The following is a 13,231-nucleotide window of genomic DNA, read 5'->3' on the forward strand; positions in this document are numbered from 1 at the left end:
TTCCTGTCTTGCACCATACCTTCTAGCAATTTGTAAGACCAAAACTCCCCCTCTCGTTTGATAGCTTGCTACCTTCTGGAATGGATGATGACAAGCTTGACGAGCTTTGTGTCACCCCTCCCCAGAGGGGGTGACAAGTGGGGAATGTATAATTATGGTACAGCTAGAGATCCCCCCACTGGAATGGTGGAGGGCCCGGTCATAGAGCTCAGGCCATTACAGACCTTGGCTGAGTCAGAAATCTGATGGCTGACACAACTGGGAGTTTACTGGAAAAGTATGGCCTAGTTGGTAGCCCACATTGAGGCCTAAATAAGCTAAATTAGGAAAAGTCAATAGATATGGAAACAAAATAGAGGATTTCAACACAAAATGGAAGCCCGTATCTGTTACAAAGTGGAATTTTCTCTAATGTAAGTTAGAAAAACAAGTTGAGAAATAAGTGAGTCATAGCAGGTGCAAAGAAAATAGGGAACTAGCTGTTCCAGAGAGGAGGGAGACTTCCTGTGAGCAGGATTGTGGTCAGCTGGTGTGAGAAAGGAAAGGCGTAGCAAGATAGAAGCTACTCATTAGCATGAGCCAATCAGTGACAACCATGACATTAGCATAGATCCAATCAGGTATATCTACTGTCATATTATCCATATCCTGAGGGCGCCTATAAAATTCAGGGTAGTTCCTGGTTTAAGTTAGAGAGAAAAGGGTTGGCACTCTCTCTCCAAGGGAAACCAATGTGTCCAGCAGAATTAACAAATTACCTAATTGCTTTCCCTTGTAAAACCTCTAATTGGTAAAATAAATTATAAAAGATTAGCAAATAATTGACACCTGTTTGCAGCTTATCATATTCCTATAATTAATTGATTGTACAATGCCTGTTGTCCATCACTGATTTGACTTATACCTTAGCAAATAAACTCCTCATTCCAAATGATGATTCGTGGGCTTCACTTAATGATCAAAGGCTGTAAGTATAAATGCATTGTATAACTTGTAATCTAAATCCAGTTTGTCATAAGGCTGGTATCTTTTCCTTAGACCTAACGTCTCCCTTAGAGGCAATAACTCCTTGAGTACCCCAGTATTAGTGCTATTTAGAGATGGAGTCAGATTTAAGGTCACTCCAGCCTTCTTGGGGGGCTCGGGACCCCTAAATTCTCAACACTCCTCATGCTTCTGATTCCCATCTTTTCCCCTTGTGCTCTTCTCTTCTCTTTCGTGTTCCTCTTCTCCCCCCCACCCCCCGTCATAACCCCCATCATGTTAATCTTTCCCATCTATGTTCCCCTCGTTTCTTTTCAGCCCCATGTTCCTCTTCTTCCCCTATAATCCGTTCATGCACCTCTCTCCATCACTCCTCTGTTCTGCCTTCTGGTCCCTCCTCATCTCTCCCTTTCCATTACCACTACAAGACGTTGATAACATAGTTCAACAGTATGGCAGATAAAGACCAGTGGGTATACCCAGTTATCTCAGAAGCCAGCAATCAAAGCCTGTAGGATATTTGCTTCTTATCCAAGTCAATCTATTGCCCTCCCACTCTGAATTGATAAACATGATAAAGGGGATGGGACGACTTCCCTATGAGGAAAGGCTAATGAGGCTAGGACACTTCAGCTTGGGAAAGAGATGGCTGAGGGGAGATATGAGAGAGGTCTCTAAAATAATGAGTGGAGTGGAATGAGTACATAAGTACATAAGTAATGCCATACTGGGAAAAGACCAAGGGTCCATCGAGCCCAGCATCCTGTCCACGACAGCGGCCAATCCAGGCCAAGGGCACCTGGCAAGCTTCCCAAACGTACAAACATTCTATACATGTTATTCCTGGAATTTTGGATTTTTCCGTTTAGTAGCGGTTTATGGACTTGTCCTTTAGGAAACCATCCAACCCCTTTTTAAACTCTGCTAAGCTAACCGCCTTCACCACTTTCTCCGGCAACGAATTCCAGAGTTTAATTACATGAATCACTTGTTTACTCTTTCCAAAAATACTAGGACTAGGGGGTACGCAATGAAACACTGCTATTAAATCAAATGTAACAGTGAGAGCAGGTCATTTGTGTTCTGTCTGGCAAAAGAGGTTGTCCAATGGGGCTACAAACAATTTCAGTACTGTCTGTCCTAATTAGATTGTAAGCTCTGTTGAACAGGTCCAAAATTTTGCAGCTGGTCAGGACATTCTCCAGTTGAACTACCTGAATTGCTCTTCACTGCTGTACACCTCATGCTTGTGAATTGTTGAAATAGGAAGTATAATTGCAGCACTTCATTGAAGACGAACCTTAGCTCCTAGTGGAAGAGAAGATCATTGTTCTTCCTAGCAGGTGGAATACATCTCCAGCTCTCTGGCAGGATCTCTTCCCCCCCCCTGTACGTTTTCTGCAACGGGGCTCCTGATTCATTTGTCAGCAGGAAGAAGGCATTTGCCTAGGTAGAGCCTTTTTGGATTGGGAAAAGGAGGAGATCCGTGCTCACACACACTTGGCCAGGCCTCAACCAAAACTTTCCTAAAAAAATTACTTTTAGCTACATTTTCTAACGTCGAAAAGATTTACAGGAGGGGAGGGTTAGTTATTTTTATTTCAGAGAGAACATTAGACGTGATAGAGCTTTGGAAAATGGACTCCCTGGTCCATTTATTGACTCCCAGACCGTGTGGAAAACTGTGAAGAACAAACAAGGAAACCACAAGCCTTCGAGGTAGGCAAAATGTTTCCTGTCATCCCCATTTCTGAATCCTGTGAAGAAAAACTTGGAGGGCGATCTTCAAATTTCAGCTACTGTGTGCAAATAAAGATAAAAAAGAGAAAACATTTGCGGATTTTATCAGGTGTACCCTGAAAAGGATCATGTAAGCTCCCCAAAGCAAGTCAGGAAATGTAGTAAGTTAGTGCAGTAAAATAGGGGCCTACGCTGGTGTTGGCGTGTGTTTTTTGACGCACGCCGAGGCCCTCTTTTCAGTAGCGGAGCCAGGTTGACGGCGCGGGGGGAGCAAAAGCGGTGCGAGAGCGGACTTCCGCCAGCACCGGCCCTCATTTTCAATGAAACACGATGAGAAAAAAATAGGCACCGGGGCCAGTAGAACTCCGTTTGGGGGAGCAGTCGCTCCCCTGGCGCCCCACCCCCACCTAGCTAGACCACTGCCTCTTTTACGATAGCGGGTAAAGGGTAGATCTTTTTTTATGGCAGGAAATGGCCGTGCGGCAAGTAAAGCACTTGCCGCGGAGCCATTGAAGTGCTGGTAAGGGCTCCTGCGCTAACTCGAAGGTAACTGGGTAGCGCGTAGCTCTGCCCGATTACTGCCGGGTACACACTGGTACTACAAAAATAAATATATTTCTGTAGCGCTGGGGGTGGGAGGTACTGCTAGGCTGTTGCGGTAGCCCGGCGGTACTTCCTGTTTAGCGAGCGGTAAGCCCGTGTTGGGCCCAGGATTATTTTACAGAAACATTCAAGTAGACCACACTATTTTGTCCAAAAACTAGATGGAAATATTTTTTCACATCATGGGAGAATTAATTTGGCCGAGGCCTTCCTGCAGTGTTTCTTGAGTTGCCCTGGTGCCAATTTGCATCTGGGGAACTGCAGAGAGCTATGGTGTCTCTGAGAGCTCAAACTTCTGTAGGTTATTCAAGTGTGTTGTCATTCCCCAGAATTTACCATAGTTATTCCACTCAGTCTGATGTTTCTGATATGGAGAAGCAGATGAAAGACGTAGATTTAAACATAAGGAAGCTCACATCAGTTAAGGTCAGCGGGGCAGAGATTGAGACTGACTAGAAAAAACGTATCTGGAGATGGGCCTGCAGCAGTTCTAGGCAAGGGCGTGAGAAAAGCCCCTCCCTGACTTTCTGCTCCAAATGTTTCATTCCTACTGTCTTATAAGACCCAGCTTAGTTTAACTCTCTCCTGGGACAGCTTTTCAGTTGATTTTTGCACAGGATGTTGCTGTAATGTCCCCCCCCCCCCCCGGATCGCCACCGTTCCACCCCCCACCCCTCAATCGCTACTGCTGTCGCTTCCCTCTCCTACTCCCAGGCCGCAGGCGTCACAGTTCCCAGTCTCCACCTACATATCCTCTACTCCCTTCTGTCTGCCGTCCGACCCCCTTCATTTAAATTAAAAAAAAATCTCTAAAGCAGCAGCGCATCGCCTTCTGTGCAAAAGCAGCAGATCGCCTCGGGCGGGCCTTCCCTCACTGTGTCCCGCCCTCACAGAAATAGGAAGTTACACCAGAGGAGGGCGGGACACAGTGAGGGAAGGCCCGCCCGAGGCAATCTGCCGCTTTCGCACAGAAGGCGCTGCGCTGCTGCTTTAGAGATTTTTTTTAAAAGCAGGGAGTTGGACAACAGACAGAAGGAAGTTGAGGGTAGGCAGGTGGAGACGGGACTGTGGCGCCAGCGGCCTGGGAGCAGGAGAGGGCGAGAGACTCCGGGGCCCAGCCCTCCTTGGTTGCCTGGGCCTGGGGAATTTTTCCCCCCTACCCCACCTCTCGGTGGCCCTGGTTTCATGTGGCAGCATGGATATAGTTTGGGGGGAGCAAGAGGGGGCAGTGCCCCCCCAAACAAACTGCCTTTAGTTGAACTCGAAGCCCCCCAAAAAACAGCTTGCTGCAGGCTGTTCTCTCTCTCTCTCTTTCTTCTTCCAGCCCCCACACCCGGTATCGCTATCCACCAACACCTCCACAATGCCCTATCTGCAGTCCTACAATCTTCCAGCCGCCGGCAGCCTCAGCCTCAGCAATGAAAACTCACTGCCTTCAGGCTGCCCCGGAAGCCCTTCTCTGTACAATGACGTCTGTTGGTTCCCGCGTACGAGAAGAGCTTCCAGGGCAGGCTGAAGGCAATGAGTTTTCATTGGTGAGATGCAATGCTGGCGCAGCGGCTGAAAGATTAGAGGACTGCAGGTGGGGCGAGGGGTATGGAGAGCTACAACGGACCTCATGGAGGTGGAAGGAGAGAGAAAGATGCCATACCTGCAGGTAGGGTAAAAAAATGTTGTATCATGGTGGAGGGTGGGGGGGAGGAGGAGACAGGGAAGAGAGATACCAGACCCAGGGGGAGGTGGAGAGGGAAGCGAGAAAGTGAAGAAAAGCTGGATGGGGGAGTAGAGTGACAGATTCTGTGATGGGAGGGTTGGGGAGATGGGGAAAGACACTGGATCCATGGAGGGGGAGAGATAGATAGTGTGTGTATGAATCAGGGGCGTAGCTATGTGGGGCCCCGGAGGCATGGGCCCCCACAGATTAAGCCCTGCCCCCCTCTACAATTGACCCCCTCCTGTCACCGCCACCGCCCCCACCCCACCGCCTCATCAGGTACCTTGTTTGCTGGCGGGGGTCCGCAACCCCCGCCAGCCGAAGAGTCTTCTTCAGTGCCGGTCGACTCCGGCACCTTCATTGTGTGATAATCTGTTTCTGACGCTTTACATCCTGCACGGGGCTACGTAACAGGACGTGCGCAGTGTAGGACATCAGGAGTTCGAAACAGATCATCACACAACGAAGGCGCCAGAGTCGATCGGTGCTGAAGAAGACTCTTCGGCTGGCGGGGGTTGGGGACCCCCACCAGCAAACAAGTTACCTGATGGTGACGGGGGAGGGTTTTTGCGGCGGCGGCAGAGGGGGGGTCAGTCGTGGGAGGAGGCTGCTAAACAGTGCCCCCCCCCCCCACCTCGGGCTCTGGCCCCCCTCCCGCCGAGGTCTAGCTGTGCCCCTGGCATGAATATGTATGTATGCAAGTGAATATGCTAATGTACCAAGCCCCACCCTTTGCACCCCCAAATGAAACAGGCAAGCTACGCCCATGCGTGGAAGATTGTATTTAGTCGCTGGAATCAGCTGCCTACGTTGGTTATAACTCAATCCGAATTTGACAAATGGGCTGTAGACACTTTCAGTCCAAGTACTTGTGAGCTGGACTGGCAACTAGATGGACCCTAGGTCTTACCCAGTAGGGCAACTCTTATGTTTCTCAACCTGCACTACCCCAGCTGCAAAGGACTTAAATACAAGCCGATGCACGCCACTACCTTCTCTTACAAGAGCACGCAGATATGGAATGCATTACCTACAGACCTGAAAGCAATCAAAGAAACAACTATGTTTCGAAAATCTCTGAAAACATTCTTCTTCAACAAGGCCTACAATGAAAACCTATAACCTCTCTAAATCCACTCAATTATGATCGTACACCCTCTGTAACTACCTTAACAACTCTCTTCCTTCTTCCCTCTCCCCTTCCTTAACTAACTGTATCTGAGATCCAACTATGACAATGTTATTAAATCTATGTAAGCCACATTGAGCCTGCAAATAGGTGGGGGAATGTGGGATACAAATGCAATAAATAAATAATAAATAAATAAATGTTAACCCTGGCCTCCCTGGTTCTCGGGCCACTGCTTTTACTTTGGTTTTGGGTTATTTTAATGATAATTTATTACATGTTAGCCTTTTTCTAATATTTTTACATAAAGATGTTAAGTTGCCTTAAACGATTGGAAAGATGATTCACAAGTCGCATTAAAGAAATTGCATCAGACTCATAGGCTTCTTTAAATATTCTTGAAAGACTGGGGGCAAAACCCCACTCAGCATCACAGTGCTGTCTGGCAGACGCACTTTGGAAAGCATTGAAAAACAATTTTAAAGGACTGAAAGGGATTTAGTTACTGTAAATAAACATGAGGATGCTTGCTGTCACTATAAACACTACTGAAAGGGGCAGAAGATTCCAGAATTTATTTTAAACCAGTGTCATCATTACTTGGTTTTTTTTAATAGCTGACTAACTATGAGTGACCTTCAGACATCTAAAGAGAATAAGCAGTTTAAAAATGTTTCTGTGAACCATACGGATGATAGATGAGAACTCAGGAAAAGGGGAAAAAACAAAGGGAAAGAAGACATTGCAGGATATTCAGCACCATTTAGATACTGTTTATATAGACATAGAGAACGTAGAAACATAGAATCATGATGGCAGATAAGGACCAAATGGCCCATTCAGTCTGCCCTTCCTCAGTAACCACTAACTCCTCCCTTTCCTAAGGGATCCCACATGCCTGTCCCACTCTTTCTTAAATTTCGACACAGTCCTCGTCTCCTCGACCTCCACATAAGTATTGGCATACTGGGACAGAATGAAGGTCCATCAAGCCCAGCATCCTGTTTCCAACGGTGGCCAATCCAGGTCACAAGTACCTGGCAAGATCTCAAAACAGTACATTTTATGCTGCTTATCCTAGAACTAAGCAGTGGATTTTCCCCAAGTTAATTTTAATAATGGCTTGTGGACTTTTCCGTTAGGAAGCCGGCCAAACCTTTTTTAAACCCCGCTAAGCTAACTGTTTTTACTACATTCTCTGGCAATGAATTTCAGAGTTTAACTACACATTGAGTGAAGAAAATTTTTCTCTGATTCGTTTTAAATGTACTACTTTGTAGCATCATTGTGTGTCCCCAGTATTTTTGGAAAGAGTAAACAAGTGATTCATGTCTACCTGTACCACTCCACTCATTACTTCACGTATCCACCACCCTTTCCATGAAAGAATATTTTCTTAGATTCTTGCTAAGCCTGTTTCCTCTTAACTTCATCCTATCTCATGCCAGAGTTTTCCTTCATTTGAAAAAGTCTCACTTCCTGTACATTAACGCCACTGAGGTATTTAAACGTCTCTATCACATCCCCTCTCTCCCGCCTCTCTTCCAGCGTATACATGTTGAGTTCCATAAGCCTGTCCCCATAGGCACCCCGTATAAGAGGCTTGGGGAGGCTAAGCCTCCCTAGCCCAATGGTCGACTTCCATTTGGGTGTTGCGCCCGCCGTACACGCCCCCCTCGCACGTGCGTTTTAATTGTTTACTTCCGTGGCAGTGACGTCATTGATGTCGCTTCCACGGAGAGTATGGGGTCAGCTCTGTCCCCTTGGCAGCGACGTCATTGATGTCGCTATGGAGGTAAGCACCGCCCCCTTTAGCCTCCCCCCAATAGTTGGCTACCGATCGTCTATGCCTGTCCCTGTATGTTTTATGACAGAGACCATTTACCAGTTTGGTAGCCGCCCTTTGGACTGACTCCATCCTGTTTATATCTTTCCATAGGTTCGGTCTCCAGAATCGCATGAAGTACTCTAAATGGGGTTAATTCTATACATGGTGTTGAAAAAGCGCTATTCTAATGCCGCGCTTAAAGTTAAGAGTGGTTTCTTTCTAGAATAGTGGTTATGCCCAGGAATCGCATCTAACTTTAGGTGCAGCCATTTGTACCAACTGAAACATGCCTGCGTGAGGCGCATATCCACGTTATTCTATAACAATGCGTGCTACACCCATGACCTTGCAGCAAACAGGAGGAACAACAAATTCCCACGGTGTTCAATATGAGACACAAAAAGCATGTTCCAGGAAATCAGTTTGGGAGGCAACGGTTCAAAGTTATGAAATAACTTTAATCTTCAACAGTCTTCCAAAAGTACATATGGAGGGGCATAATCGAAAGGAGTGCCCAAGTTTTCCTGAGGACGTCCTCGCAGGACGTCCCGGTGAAGGGGCGGGGAAACCCGTATTATCGAAACAAGATGGGCGTCCATCTTTTGTTTCGATAATAGGGTCGGGGACGCCCAAATCGCAAAATTTAGGTCGACCTTAGAGATGGTCATCCTTAGAGATGGTTGTCCCCGATTTTTGGCGATAATAGAAACCGAGGACACCCATCTCAGAAACGACCAAATCCAAGCCATTTGGTCATGGGAGGAGTCAACATTCATAGTGCACTGGTCCCCCTGACATGCCAAGACACCAACCGGGCACCCTAGGGGGCACTGCAGTGAACTTCATAAATTGCTACCAGGTGCATAGCTCCCTTACCTTGTGTGATGAGCCCCCCAAACCCCCCCAAACCCCACTCCCCACAACTGTACACCACTACCATAGCCCTTATGGGTGAAGGGGGCACCTAGATGTGGGTACAGTTTCGGGTGGGTTTTGAAGGGCTCACATTTACCACCACAAGTGTAACAGTAGGGGGGATGGGCCTGGGTCCACCTACCTGAAGTGCACTGCACCCACTAAAACTGCTCCAGGGACCTACATACTGCTGTGATGGACCTGAGTATATTTGAGGCTGGCATAGAGGCTGGAAAAATATTTTTAAAATTCTTTTTGAGGGTGGGAGGGAGTTAGTGACCACTGAGGAGAGTAAGGGGAGGTAATCCCCGATTCCCTCTGGTGGTCATCTGGTCATTTAGGGCACATTTTTGTGGCTTGGTCATAAGAAAATAGGACCAGGTAAAGTCGTCCAAGTGTTTGTCAGGGACGCCCTTCTTTTTTCCATTATCAGTCAAGGATGCCCATGTCTTAGGCATGCCTCAGTCCCGCCTTCGCTATGCCTCCGACACGCCCCCATGGACTTTGGTCGTCCCACAACGGAAAGCAGTTGAGGACTCCCAAAATTGGCTTTCAATTATGCAGATTTGAACGACCCTGTGAGGACGCCCATCTTGTGATTTGTGTTGAAAGATAGGCGTGCTTCTCCTTTGAAAATAAGCCTGATAGTCTTGACCTATCATGCGTGAATAAGGAGAGGCTAAAGGAGGCTAAGGGGAGATATGATTGAGGTCTACAAAATCCTGAGTGGTGTAGAACGAGTAGAAGTAAAATTATTTTTTTCTCGTTCCAAAAGTTTAGGGGACACTCAAGAAAGTTACATGGAAATACTTTAAAAACAAATAGGAAGAAATATTTTTTCACTCAATGAATAGTTAAGCTCTAGAACTCTTTGCCAGAGGATGTTGTATCACCAGTTAACGTATCTGGGTTTAAAAAAGGTTTGGACAAATTCCTGGAGGAAAAGTCCATAGTCTGCTATTGAGACAGACATGGGAAGCAACTGCTTGCCCTGGGATTTGTAGTATGGAATGTTGCTACTCTTTGAGATTCTGCATGGAATCTTGTTAATCTTTAGGATTCCAGAATCTTGCTATTCTTTGGGGTTCTACATGGAATGCTGCTACTCTTTGAGATTGTGCATAGAATCTTGTTACTCTCTAGGATTCCAGAATCTTGCTATTCTTTGGGGGTTCTAAATGAAATGTTAAAGAGTAGCAAAATTCTGCATGGAATCTTGTTACTGTTTAGGATTCCAGAATGTTGCTATTCTTTGGGGTTCTACATGGAATGTTGCTACTCTTTGAGATTCTGCATGGAATCTTGTTACTCTCTAGGATTCCAGAATCTTGCTATTCTTTGGGGTTCTACATGGAATGTTGCCATGATTTGGGTTTCTGCCAGGTACGTGTGACCTGGCTTGGTAATTGTTTGAAAAATGGGATACTGGGCTAGATGGACCATTGGTCTGACCCTGTATATGGCTACTCTTATGTTCTTCTATTCTTATGTAATGATCCTGATCCTACGCGGGCCATGTTTCGGCATAAGAGCCTCCCTCAGGGGTCTTCAAACGCATGGCCCTGAGTACCTGAAAAATAGGATGATCCTCCACACACCACCAAGGACACTAAGGTCCTCCCGAGGACTTTTTGCTAACTACACCCTCTCCAAAGACATTACACGATGTGATACCCGCAAGCGAGCCTTCTCTGGAGTAGCCCCCACACTCTGGAATGCATTGCCTGAAAGGCTCCACTTAACACAAGACTACCTCTACTTCAAGAAGCAGGTGAAAGCTTGGCTCTTCAACCAAGCCTTTAATGGAAGAAGTAACTAACTTCTTTGTCTCTCTCACTCACATGCACAAGGAGTGACTCAGGCTGCATATACCGCAGCAGGACCCAGGCCAATATCCCACCAACAACTTACTGTACTTATATAGAGGTGACACCTGCAGGCATATGGGCTATTGTAGTGGTATACAGTTGGAAACAGTAGGCTTTTGGTGGGTTTTGGATGGCTCATCATACAATATAAGGGGGTAATGGTGACATATGTACCTAGGACCTTTTATGTGAAGTCCACTGTAGAGCCCCCTAGTCTGCCTCTCTGCTCTTTTGGGATGTCTGTCTGGCCAGTCTACTAAGAATGTTGGCCTCCCATCGTAGGAGCCAACTTTTCAAATTATTGGAGGTGCTAAACCCTATGGAAATTATATCTCCCTGGACACAGTCAGGGAGTTTGCCCAATAGTCAAGGTTGCTCAAGCACACATAGAACCCACAGAACTGGCTACTATGCAAGTGGAAGCATAGCCTAGTGGTTAGTGCAGCAGACTTTGATCCTGGGGAACTGAGTTCAATTCCCACTGCAACTCCTTGTGACTCTGGGCAAGTCACTTAACCCTCCATTGCCCCAGGTACAAAATAAGTACCTGAATATATGTAAACTGCTTCAAATGTAAGAAAGCCAGAATATCCAGTCCCATTTTCCTTTCCCCTTCCCATATATCCTGATGGTTTGTCTTATGCATTTTTGCTTTGGACTTTTTTTTTTTTTTAATGGTCCTAAAAGATAGATGCATTGAGCACAAAAATGTCTAGCAAATGGCCATTTTCAAAACAAAAAGTTAGATGTTTTTCTGGCTTGATTTGCTACTATTTTTTGTTTGTTTGTTTCTTTGGGGTTTTTTTGGACATTCACAATCGTCCAAAATTGGATTTAGATGGCATATTGAAAATGCCCCTCCACAAGTCTTTTCTTGGTAACAAGGTCTTTGAATTTCCTAAACTTATCTTCTCCAGTTCGATGCTTACTTACGATGACTAGCTTTATCTTCGTCACTCTTCTCTGGTTGATGTCCTCTTTGCAGGCTGGACCCAGGACTCTGAAATAGGAGCTACTGCCTCCTTTTAACTATATCAAAAACAGAGGCTACCTTCCTGCACTCTCATGTGTGTGGCAGGGGCGTAGCCAGACTTTGGCGGGAGGGGGGTCCAGAGCCCAAGGTGAGGGGGCACATTTTAGCCCCCCCGCCAGCGCCACTGACCCCCTGCCCTTTTTAACCCCCGCTGCCATTTTTGACCACTCCCGCCGCCACCTCCACCTTTGACCCCCCCCCCCCCGGCGCCAACCCATTCAACCCCCTCTTCCCGCTGCCGCCAACCCTCCTCCGCCACCGCCGCCGTCGGGTACCTTTGCTGGTGGGAGTCCCCAACCCCCGCCAGCCAAAGTCCTCTTCTCCGGCGCGGCCGCGTTGCTGGTCTGCAAGGGCAGGCTTCTGTTTCTGTGAGTGTAACAGACTCACAGAAACAGAAGCCTGCCCTTGTAGATGAGCAATGCAGCCGCACAGGCTTCTGTTTCTGTGAGTACATGCAGGATGTCAGACTCACAGAAACAGAAGCCTGCCCTTGCAGATCAGTAACGCAGCCGCGCAGGCTTCTGTTTCTGTGAGTACGTGCAGGACGTCAGACTCACAGAAACAGAAGCCTGCCCTTGCAGATCAGCAACGCGGCCGCGTCAGAGAAGAGGACTTCGGCTGGCTGGGGTTGGGGACCCCCGCCAGCAAAGGCACCCGATGGCGGCGGCGGTGGGGGCGGGTTGGCGGCGGGAGGGGGCTCGAAGGGGTTGGCGGCGGGGGGGCAGGGCCAAATCTACGGGGGCCCATGCCCCCGCGGCCCCACGTAGCTATGCCCCTGGAGTGTGGACTCTGTTCTGTGTGTTCTTCAGTTCTTCTCTGTGGTGACTAAGCTATGAAAAGAAATTCTAATTCTGGAGCCCTAATAAAGCTTGAACTATTTCTTTGGCTAACTATGCTTTATTTTGTTTTGTCTATACAGCTTCTGCCTTAAACTGAGACTGTGCTTTACTCACACATTCACTGAATTTCAGTCTCTCCTCTCATGTGTTAGGTAGATACTACAGCACATCAATGAAAGCAAAGCTAAAGTTTCACATGAGCCTCACCATCAATTAACCAGCTAAAATCTGTGTGGCTGATCCTTTCAGATTCTTTTTTAACCATTTTTCTCATTTTGTCGTAGTCGCCCTTTTGAAAATTAAAAGCTGCTACTGTAGACTTCCTTAGTGACTTCACTCCAGATACCAGCTCAAATGTGATCACGTTATGATCACTGTTTCCCAGCGGATCTGCATTCCACTAAGGATTAGATCCAGAATAGCTTCCCCCCCCCCCCTCATTGGTTCCTGTACCAGTTGCTCCAAGAAGCAGTCATTTATTACATCTAGAAATTGTACCTCCCTAGCGCTCCCTGATGTAACATTTATCCAGTCAATATTAGGATAATTGAAATCACCCATTATTATAATGTTGCCCA

This window comes from Microcaecilia unicolor, chromosome 4 (genome assembly GCF_901765095.1).
Source record: "Microcaecilia unicolor chromosome 4, aMicUni1.1, whole genome shotgun sequence".
Classification (NCBI taxonomy): Eukaryota; Metazoa; Chordata; class Amphibia; order Gymnophiona; family Siphonopidae; genus Microcaecilia; species Microcaecilia unicolor.